The 12,014-nt window shown below is 46.4% G+C and overlaps 1 long non-coding RNA gene across 1 annotated transcript; it reads left to right on the forward strand.

Moving 5' to 3' along the window:
• The first annotated feature begins 4,909 nt into the window (after positions 1 to 4,909).
• LOC146049726 (uncharacterized) lies at positions 4,910 to 10,288 on the forward strand. Its single transcript, XR_014466191.1, has 3 exons — positions 4,910 to 6,205; positions 8,907 to 9,011; positions 9,300 to 10,288. It is a non-coding gene; the product is annotated as an uncharacterized LOC146049726 (long non-coding RNA).
• The last annotated feature ends 1,726 nt before the right edge of the window (positions 10,289 to 12,014 follow it).

Consider the following 12,014-nt stretch of genomic DNA (forward strand, 5'->3'; position numbering starts at 1 on the left):
ACCAATTCGTATTGGACAGAATCCATAGAGCCCTCAGATCCAAACCTCTCATGGACCAACCTCCAAGGGATGTCATTTTGCGAATGCATTATCCTTATATGAAGCCAAAAATACTTGAAGCTAGTAGGAAAATTACACCGATTATATATAAAGAAACATCCCTGCTTATATTTCAAGATCTGGCCCCTTTGACTTTAAGGAAGAGAAGAGAAATGGTCAAAAAGGCACTCTGTTACATATTTTTTTTGAATGTCCCAAAATAGTGGGATTATGGAAATTTATCCATAGATTAATAATACAAATAACAGAGATAGATATGCCTTTCAACCCGAGTTATTTTCTTCTCCCTCAAAATATCCCAGATATAACGAAGCAAAAACAAAAACTTATATGGCTTATGATAAGTGCACTTAGAATAAAGATTGCACTACACTGGAAAGCACAAACTATAACATCTAGGACAGCAATATTGGCAGGCATTTGGGACATATACCATATGGAACATATGGCTAGTATAGTAGAAGAGAAAGATCAACTCTTTAAAAATATATGGGATCCATGGTTAGAATACCATAACCTACCCCTAGCATTTACAAATGGAATATAAGAGAGAAAATATGGATGAGAGGTAAGAGTAAAAAGGTTGAAGAGTTTCTCCTTTGTAGAATCAGTAAGTAATGAATGGTGGTTAAATAGTAAAGAGTTGGACAATGCATACTAAAATATCTGTGTACCCCTTTCCCTACCCTTAACTTTCCCTTTTTCTTTTTTGTCTTACCCCATACCCTGTCTTGAAGAATGTATATGAAAATATATATATGTAAAAATTCAGAAAAACACCCAATAAAATGATAAAAAAAAAAGAAAAAAAAAAGAAGATACATTCACACTCACCCTACAATAACTATCGATTAAATGACATGGCAAACATGTCTGTGGCTCCAAGCAACGTGACTGGCCATTTCCCAACTCCATCTAACATCTATTTTAAACATTACTGATCTTCTACACATGAACTTGCCTCTTCTTAACGTGCTCCGCCTCACGAACTTGTGGAGCTACTGCATTAATCTCCGCAGTTATGTCCTCCCAAATCTTCCATCTCCTTGTGTGTGTCAACCTGTCCTGTGGACACTCGATCCAATCCTGTGCGCGGGGTACCAGGATGGCAAGCTCCTGCGGTTCGTATGCCATGTTTCTGCTGCTTGGTTCCTGCTTGGGCTGATGTGGATGGCCCAGCAGCCTGCTCATCTGCCCCTGGCTGGTCTGTGCTGAGGGGCACATAGGAGGTGCTGGAGTACATGCGTTGGAAAAGTTCCTGGCACTCCTGGTCTCCTTCAGATTGTGAGCCAGCCATGTTCGCAACAACATTTTGGTTTTCTAGCACACCTTTATATCCTATTTCTGTAATTGGCGTACATCAGAGACACCCTGTGTTCCGTGCGGCAGCGTTCCGTACGGCAGCATAGACCGTGCGGCGCATAGGCCACGCCCATACCAGCGAAAAAAAAAAAAAAAAAACTGGCAAACTTACTAAGTCTGATTTAGTAGCTAATTGCAGATTTGTACACCAATAAACACCTAAAACTGTGGCCAGACATGAAATGTATATGTGAATGTACATTTGTATTGTGCACTTGTTTGGTATGTACTACAAATGACACTAACCCATTCCATATGTAAACCCAGTCCACCACTCAGGCAATAGTAATCAGTGCTTGTATCCAAATCACATGTGAAAGGGCTTGATGCTAGCTACATTGCATTCCACATCTCTAGTGTGGCCCGCTAGAAGGTAAGTGTACACATGGCACCATGGCCTAATATTGGGAAAAGGTCTTGCACTATTTGCTATGTTTCTGCTGTATAGCTTTCACTATAATAAAGCTGTTGTTTTCACCCATGTTTGGTGAATGTAATATAATATATATAATGGGTTGCAAACTTCTTTCACCCTGTCTGTTTTGGAGATACTAAGTAATGGCATGGTCTGCTCAACTATGCAAAGGTACAGCAAGTGTGGTTTGGCGATGCAATCGGTTAGCCGTCTGTTAATGACAAAATGAACAATAAAGTTAATACCAAATATCACTCTGAACAACCAATTACAGGACATGATTGCTTGAATTGTGCCATTGCTAAGATGGCGGGCTATGGGAGAGCAGCACCCTTCTCTCCCGCGGAGCTGAGGGCACTGGTCTCCGTTATGGAGACCAGGCTGGGCCGTGCGGGCCCGTTCGTCACGAACCAGCAGAAGCGCCATGCGTATGCCGCTGCCCGCAGGCGCATATTCGCGCGCACCCAGGTGCGCAGGACCATCGCCCAGCTGGAGCGGCGATGGTCTGATCTGAGACGCCGGCAGCCCGAATTGCTCCAGAAAATAAGGGCCAGCATTGCACGCTGTAAGTGTTTACACATTAAATGGCCAATTGTACATTAATGCTTCCATGACCTTTTTTTTGGCAATAAGGTAACCTGGTTGATCATGAGTTAAACATGTCATACACTATCTGTGTGGTACTTCATGTTTGACATGCTGTAATGTGGGTCTAATATGTCATTGTTTTTTGCTGCATGATGAATGAACAAATCATGTGCCTTATTTAACACTCTGCATTTTGATTTTTCTTACAGCACGTGACCGTGCAAGACAGGCCCGTGAGCAGGGCCAGGAGGAGGAGGCCGCAGAGGAAGTGGCCCAGGAGGAGGAGGCCGCAGAGGAGATGGGCCTGGAGGAGGAGGCCGCCGAGGAAGTGGGCCTGGAGGAGGAGGCCGCAGAGGAAGTGGGCCTGGAGGAGGAGGCCGCAGAGGAAGTGGGCCTGGAGGAGGAGGCCGCCGAGGAAGTGGGCCTGGAGGAGGAGGCCGCCGAGGAAGTGGGCCTGGAGGAGGAGGCCGCCGAGGAAGTGGCCCAGGAGGAGGTGGCCTCGGAGGTCTTGGACGAGGAGGAGGAGGCGTGTGAGGTGGTGGAGGTAGAAGGAATTGGTAGGTAAACATAAGGCATCAATAATAATTGGTGGTAGTACTATTTGTTAGGTACCACTGGTGAATCTAGTGTGTTTTACTCTATTATTAATTAATAAACAAAAGTGAGTTACAACATACACACTTAGGGGTTATAGGCCCAAGCAGAAAACGTGGAATCTGGAGGCTCACGTAGGTGAGGAGTGTTTATTTATGGAGGGCCTTTCTATACAAGCACAAAAAAAACATCAATGGAGTTTTGTCAGGCGTGATTTATAATGGAGTCACAAGAGGGCAGTTCCCCTGGGCCCCCCTCTAGCCAGTTAGCCCATGTTGTTGCCATGTATTTTGCAAAGCTATTTTGTTGGATGGATTGCCTTTAGAAATTGTTTGGTGAAAGGAGGCGGATTAGTGCTGCAGTTTCACCTATCTGGCAATGTGACAAAGATTCAGGAAGTAAGGGGTAGAGGGACTAGGCTAGCCTTTAAATGTGGTATCCATCCATCCATCCATCCATGTATCTATCCATCCATCCATCCATCCATCCATCCATCCATCCATGTATCTATCGATCTATCCATCCATCCATCCATCCATCCATCCATGTATCCATCCATCCATCCATCCATCCATCCATCCATCCATCCATCCATCCATCCATCCATCCATCCATGTATCTATCCATCCATGTATCTATGTATCCATCTATGTATCTATCTATCATGCAGTTTAGCTATTAAGCAGTGACATGCAGGTATATATATGTATGGCAAAATGTGGCATGTTGTATTGGATGTAGCTTTCTAGGAGATTGGTGAGTGTTAAGGCAGGAGAAGTGTGAGTGAGGCTCAAGTGTTGTTATGATTTTGATACATACATTGGCAATTTTATCACTCACATATTGTGTAGTGTAAGCCACTGTGTGTGTGTGGGCCCATTTTTATTTTTTCCATTACAAACAGTATTGGCTATGTAATTGTTTGTATGTATGAATTCTCATGCTGTAGGTACTTAGGATTGACTGTACAAGCTAAACCTGAATAGCATAATTAATGTTGATCCCCCTTTAACATGCCCACAGATCACCAGAGGCAAGAAGGTGAGGGGTTAAGAGGGGCCCTACTCAGGCTGCGGCAGCACCTTCTGGATATGGCCGCAGAGGTGCAGACTGTGTGTGACCTCCTGCTTTGATTTTTTTATTTGGTTCATATTTTGTAATTTAATAATACATTTTTGTGTTGAAAGTTTGAAGTGGTCTGTGTGTTATTGTTTTATTTTACAGTATAAGTATAACTATAAGTATATAAGTATAAATAATGGTGTTTATTTATGTAAGATGCAAAAGGTATATACATATGCATACATAACACTTGGGCGTAAAGGGGCAAGAAAAATGTTGTGAACTTAGCATGATGAAAGGGTTAATCTAAAGTGGTAGTAAAGTGTTTAATTATCAATTAGATAAATAATAGATGACCATTAAAAACAATCCCTTTTTAATGAGGTTGCCTAATTGCATAAGCGGGTCATGGTACAGATTTGGGTCTTATCAGAATAGTGTTGATTTGAGCGTAAATACACCGCATCGGTGCGTACGGCCAGGTTCCCGTACGTTCTGACGCGGTAAGACCGTGCTTACGCTGTAAGACCGTGCAGAATCTGTTCGTGTCCACCGCACACGCAAGGTTTGGATGTCGTCCGTACACACGCCCTCTTCTTAAAGAGTGAGTCCAACCGAATGCGGAGGCTCGGTGGGCGTTTCTACGGACGATGTCCGCACAGCGTGGCGTGCGGACCGCTCCGGAAGAATTCAGGAAAGTACGCACCGACCAGAATAAGGCCCAATATGTGGACAAAGACCATTATAAATTTTCTAATAGTGATAACACTAAATCATAAAATATTAAAAGTCGGATGTCCTGTTTAACCACCTGTGTCATATATCTTTTATCATGCTGCTGTGGGAAAAAATACATTGGGAAGACTAAACGTCCTTTGAAAATTAGAATATTAGAATACACAAGGAGTATTAGATATAAATCCATTTTACATAGTGTTCCCCAACATTTCGCCTCTTGCTGCAATTCTAATCTTGATTTCTTTTCTTTTAAAGCTTTAGAACACGTTACCCTTGATAAAAGGGGCAGTGATGTGTTGACGAAATTAAGCCGTAGGGAAACCTACTGGATTTTTACAATGAATACCATGGGTGACATTCTATGGGATGCGATTTGCGTTTTTTGGCGTTAATTAGTCAACAAAATGGCGACATCGCATTTTTCCGTCAAATCGCCAATTTAATAGGGTGCGCTAAGGGACTGAAATCGCATATTATGTGCGTTAAGGCATGCGGACCAAAAGTGCGAAATTAATTCGCATTTTTATCGCATCCAGATGTTTTCGTATAGAAAAGTATACAACTCGCTTATTTAATGCAATGCGCATTTGCAAATCGCACTTTTTAGGTGTCTAATAATCGCACTTATTTCAGACCAGGTTCTGTTTGGCGATTTGGCCCAGAACTCATTTTGGTCAAGTGCACACATGGTTAATTTCACCACAGGTGCCCTCATTTTCACTCACAAACACCCCTACATAAACCCCAACATCATTAAGGACACCTGTGAGGGTTTCAAACATGGAGATTTTGCAGACTATTTTGGAGTTGCTTATCTTTGATGTGGCCCATTTGGAGGAACTGCGCAGGAGGGAGGAAGCTGCGCACCAGATCCTGGTAGCCCCCCGACTACTGCGTACCCCACGTATGTATCGTGCTCGCCTGTACCTGGACTCCCTCTCGGATCAACAGGTTGTGGGGATGGTTACGCTGAACCGCATTAACCTGTTGGACTTATATGAGCAGGTGAGAGATGATTTGGACCCTTTGGGGGGGAGCCAACTATGCAGTGTCTGGCCAGCACAAATTAATGTGTGCCCTCTACTATTTGGCCACAGGCTCCACTCTGTGACCTCATGGGCCTTGGGGGTATCACAGGCCACTTTCTCTAAGCATTTTACTCAAGTGTTAGTTGCTTTAAAGAAGTTGTGCCGGACATACATCAGCAGCCGTTACTTTTCTGGTAAGCACATGTGCCCTGTACTCAAAAATGTACCTCTGCTGTAAGTGTACTCATAAACAAATTATTGACCAATACCATCTGTTTCCACCCACATTTAGCCTAATACACAGTGCCCAACGGATGCAGATGGTGGTGCTGACCTATCCCTTGCTGGTATCTAGCTTGTAAGTACATATGATACATGTATGAATGACGTTTGCAGTCAAACATGGCTCACTGGTGTTGTGGAACTACATGTGCCAGCATGCCCTGACACACTACAACCATTACAGTCCAAACCATGAGTGTCAGAGCCTGCTGGAATATGTAGATCCACAACCTTTGCCGGCCATGGAGTTAACCCACCAGTGGCTTAAGTTCGTCCATGTCGCCCGTAGGCAAGATAAAAGTTGGTGCCCCCCTAGATAGATAGCTAGAGAGAGGGAGAATAAGAGATGGGGGGGGGGGGGGGGGGGGGGGGGGAGAGAAACAAGCATGTCAGAGAGAAAGCATGTCAGAGAGAGGGATGAGGTGAGAGTGGGAACAGACAGAAAGAGGGATGAGGTGAGAGGGGGGATCGGGCAGAGAGGGATGAGGTGAGAGGGGGTCAGGCAGATAGAGATGGGTAAGAGTGGGATCAGGCAGAGAGAGGGATGAGGTGACAGGGGGATCAGGCAAAGAGAGGGATGAGGTCAGAGTGGGATCAGGCAGGGAGAGGGATGAGGTGAGAGGGGGTGAGGCAGAGAGAGGGATGAGGTGACAGGGGGATCAGGCAGAGAGAGGGATGAGGTCAGAGTGGGATCAGGCAGAGAGAGGGATGAGGTGAGAGGGGGATAAGGCAGAGAGAGGGATGAGGTGAGAGGGGGATAAGGCAGAGAGAGGGATGGGGTGACAGTGGATCAGGCAGAGAGAGTGATGATATGACAGGGGGTTAGGCAGATAGAGAACGGTGAAAGAGGGATCAGGCAGAAAGAGGGATGAGGTGAGAGGAGGATCAGGCAGAGAGAGGGATGAGGTGAGAGGGGGATAAGGCAGAGAGAGGGATGATATGAGAGGGGGATAAGGCAGAGAGAGGGATGAGATGAGAGGGGGATAAGGCAGAGAGAGATGGGTAAGAGTAGGATCAGGCAGAAAGAGGGATGAGGTGAGAGAGGGGTCAGGCAGAGAGATTGGGGGGTCAGGCAGAGATAGATAAATGAGAGAGTGGTAAAAATCAGCCTGGTGCTGCTAAAGCCTGGATGCAGGCATTTAGAGCTAGAGTGGGAGGTGGACTGCTGCACCGATGCTGCATGAGCCCCAGGGTGCTGCTCCCTTCTGGGCCACGCACACAAAGAGGGGCCACCTGGGTGTGAGGTGACTGGGAGGGGGAGGGATGAGGGGGGTGACAGGTACCTTCTAGCCCGATGTCCTTGGGCTCGCTGAGCTGCTGCTCCCCGGGCTTCTCCTGAGTCCGGATGGTGGTTCATGTTCCGTGGTTCAGCCTTGATCAGTCCTGCGGGTCCGGCTGAGCGGAGGGGAGGCCTCTGCAGGGCCTGCGTAACAGCTGCAGTCTGGTCTGGTCCTTTCCTGCAGGCTGTTGGAGTTGAGCTGCTGGGGAGGGACCGGAGGGGGCTGGCGGAGGCGATATTTGCAGTTTGGACGCGCCAGTCGGGGGAAAGAGCGGTGGGGATGCTGGGGCTGGGACTGGCTGCTTCAGGACGCCGGGAGCTTGTATGCAGTGTTCCCTGAGTGGCACCCGTCCACATGGCTACTGACTGTCTCCTGCTGCTGCGGCCTGCCCGACTCCCGACTCCTCGTCACTGTGCTGGCTGGCTCTCATTTGCTCAGGCCGCTGTCACTCAGTGAGTACAGCGGCGGCCAACCAAGTGACAGGGAGGACTGAGGGGGAGGCATCGCCGCTGGAGGGGGCATCGCTGCCACATACATTAGGGTACTGCCGGGCAGCACCTCAAATGAGTGGAACACCAGGGGCAATGGAGTCAGTGCCCCCTTTGAGGCTGGCGCCCGGCGGCAGATGACTCCATTGCCTCCGGGAGTTCCGCCACTGTACCCCACACTACTTTAGTGCAATCCCATTGTCATATACCATTACAATATGTTAGAATTCACACAATAATTGTTTTTTATAAAAAGACACAAACACAATGGTATGCGGTTAGACATTTTTACTTCTGCCTACTTTTTCAGACGCAATCTGCATTTTTGCAGGTGAAAGATAACAACTGTGGGGGCATGTTACAAGATGTTTGGGATTTGACAAAATGAACAAACATATATATGAGCTACCTTCTGCCAGCATCTGGCACCCCTACACCACTTCTAGAACCTGCACCAAGGCCACCACGGGTCCTAACACTCCGCCGGGGTGGGGAAGTGGGGGAGCCACTTATTTGGGTGCTGGATACACTGCTGAGGGTTGATGCTGCGCCACCTCCCACATTGGCTTCCAGCTGCTGTATTTGGGCCTGCATACCTATTAAGGCATTGGTCTGCGCTGTGCATGATTGGCTAAGTGCAGCTATACTTTGCGCCAGGCTGCCAATATGCCTATTCTGTTCCCTTATAGCAGAAGTTTGTTCTGCAAAACGGGTGTCAATGCTGTTAGCAATGCGCACATGAGTGCCTACACCTACCCGTACACTACTTGCAATTTTGCGTAATTGAAGAAAGGTGTCACGCATGTACCCCTAGATGTTACCTATTTGCAGGCTTTGGGAGGCCATGAATTCTATCTGCTTGTCCTTGAAATTGACCAAGGAGTTAGCTACTTGGGAAGCAGAAGCTGCTGTATGGGGTGTGTTGGTGGGTGGGGGTGGGTTGGGAGACACCCCACTTGGGGGAAGATCACTCTGTGATGAGGTCTGCATTTCTTCCTCTGCCGCAAAGGTCTCGACCGGTTCAAGAATGATGTCCATTTCGTCTAACACCATTATTGAAGAATCTGTTTGGTTGGTCCCTAGTTGTATAGCACCTGTGGATACAGATGAAGAGGTAAGTACTGATGCATATATATGCCACACTGTCATCTATACTGTTTTACATAGGGCTTGAGATGCTGGACGCACATACCTAGGGGTGTTATGTACTTACGCATGTACCCCGATACAGCATGTAACATTGACATTAATAATAAGTCACATGCCTAGCTCAGATGACATTCATTTCCATTGCAATGTAGCAGCAGGAGATGAATGTAGTGTGAGATATTGTTGATGAGACATGGGTGTGTGTACTGTATGTGTAATGGGGTGTTTTTTGTTCATTTACCTGCTTCCGCAGATTCTGCACCAACGGGCCTTCTTGTCTTGGATGCTGCAGCACTTCGGGATCGACAATCTGTACAAGGAAAGATGGGCAGCCATTATGGACCTTACAATGGATAAGCATTTACAAAACCCATGCATTGAAATGACTATAATGGACAATACTTCCTTTGGATTTGGACTGCAATATTTCATCACCACACTTTTTTTTTTTTAACACTATTATTTGGTAAAATTAATATTAAATTAGTGGCCACATGACAACTATTGGATAATCTGTGGTATGTAGTCATGGCAGCTAAACCACCAGTACACCTCTGTGTTTTTGGCCACATACATGTTAGGCTGCTAGAAAGAATGTTACAGTGTTGAACAATATGAGCAGTTGTGGAACTACAGGGCCCAGCATTATGAGCAATTTGAAAGTAGGAGCATGCAATTTCTTCTGCATGACCTTGCTGGGCTATGTAGTTCCACAGCAGCACTTTACTTAGCATAACAATACAAGTGAACATTATAGTTATAAAACATTGGCATGTATGTTTAAGTTTGCATGGGGTCACACTTACCAGCTCTGGATAGCGTTTGCGGTCTATCTGTATCCGCCACGTGCATGCCAGGCAGGACCTCAGGGGGTATGATGCGCTTCAGCTTCACCTCATATGAATTGTAGCACACAGTGGTGGGGCTTCCTCCTCCAGTCTTGGTGGCCTCCTCCAACTCCATGGCCATTTTACTTTTCAACTGCCGTTTGATGTCGTTAAATCTCTTTTTCACATTGCGGACCAGGCGCTTGTGCTGACTGATAGCGTTCACCGCCTGGGTGATGTCCTTCCACATAGCCCTTTTGCGCTGTGCAGTGGTCTTGTGGTGAGATTTGTCAAGCAAATGGTCAAACACTGGCAGGATAGCCCGGACAAGTGCTGCATTTTCCTCATACGAAAAACGGACCTTTCTGCCACTTTTTGTGCGTCCAGCTTCCACTTCCTCCTCCTCCTCCTCCTCCTCCTCATTTTCTACTCCAGCCATGTACCCCTCCTCCTCCATGCCAGTGTCTTCCTCCTCCTCACCACCATCTTCCTCCACCTCTGACATGTGGCCCTCCTGCAGCTGCTGTGGGGTATGGTCAAGGTCTTGGCTGTAGGATGGGGATGCCAGCGGATCCTCCACCTCCTCCTGCTGGGGCTGGACGCCCAGGGCATGGCCTGGGGCTGGCCTTGCTGTGGCTATGCTGCCTGCCACACAGCTGGCTCTCCCACTTGGCTGGCTGCTGACACTGCTTCCTCTGCCACTGCTCCCTCTACCACTGCTCCCTCTGCCACTGCTCCCTCTGCCACTCCTCACTCTGCCACCAACTCCTCTTCCTCTAATCACACTGCCACTGCTCCTCTCCATGCTCCTTACTTCCTATCAAAGAGTGAAATGGCGCCAATGCCCCTTTATATAGGGGGTGTGATGCATAATGGAGGGGACAGAGATGGGCCAATAGGTTGGGGGGTTCTTAGTCATGCGGAGACAGTTTTGTAAATTGCACTCCGGTTGGTCCAAAATTCGCACATGACCGGCGGAAGAACTCACACTTTTTTGTGACTTAAAATCGCACCACTTCGCCGCAAATCGCACCTCTTCGCACTTTTCAGCCTCCAAAGCGCATCACATTAAATATGCGAATTATGACTGAAAAGTGCGATTTGAAAAAGTGCGAATAGCGGCAATGTGGTGCGCTAAAAAAACATGCGCATTTATCTCATCCCATAGAATGTCACCCCATGTCTCCTGTAGGTATGAATGAGGACATTGACATAGTTCCTTTTTTGCACTAGATCTGCTTGTCTACCCCTCTTGATTGGCTGAGCTTTGTTTGTTGGGCATTTACCCCTTAGCTCTTGTTATATTCTTGTGGTGGTCGCTTGCGGTGTGCATTGCTATGTCTATGCTTATCATTCATTAAAATAAATAAAGGAACACTTATAATTGTATCCGGACACTAGTTTTAGATGGAAACCTCAACAGGGCTGCTGAGAGCTGAATGGTACTGGGTATGCTTGGCCAAATCCCTCAGTGCAGAGGGAGGCATTTGTTCCAACAGGGCTTGTCCAACAAGAACCAGCAACTGTCTCTCCTCGGCACCCTGGGTCTCAGCGGGCCACTTGTTGCTCATCACTTCTCCTTAAAAAAAAAAAAGCTATAGTGAAGAGGAGTGAATATTTTGGAACCTTAGTCAGGTTGGTTTGCAAAAGCAAACTCCTTTTTTAATGGACAAAACCATGTGCACTGCAGGTGAGGTAGATGTAACATGTGCAGATAGAGTTAGATTTGGGTGCAGTGTGTTGAAACGGAAATCTAAATTGCAGTATAAAAATAAAGCAGCCAGTATTTACCCTGCCCAGAAACAAAATAACTCACCCAAATGTAACTCTCTCTGCACATGTTACATCTGCCCCACCTGCAGTGCACCTGGTTTTGTCCATTAAAGAAGGAATTTCTGCAAACCAACCTGAATCACCCATGTGTTCTTTGTAAGGGGTAATTAGTAGCATTTCCATATGTTCCCTGATTTGTATTTATTTATTTATTTAATATTGTCTTATGTTTGGTACCACTTTAAATAGGGTATTCCATACTCAGCAAAACATTTTCTCATAGGAATATTATGGGTGTGAATACAAAGTTTTATCACATTATGTAACTTCATTGTAAATGAACTGGAAGTAGAAAAGTTTTACGGGTG

Source organism: Crinia signifera, chromosome 12 (assembly GCF_055691185.1).
Source record: "Crinia signifera chromosome 12, ASM5569118v1, whole genome shotgun sequence".
Taxonomy (NCBI): Eukaryota; Metazoa; Chordata; class Amphibia; order Anura; family Myobatrachidae; genus Crinia; species Crinia signifera.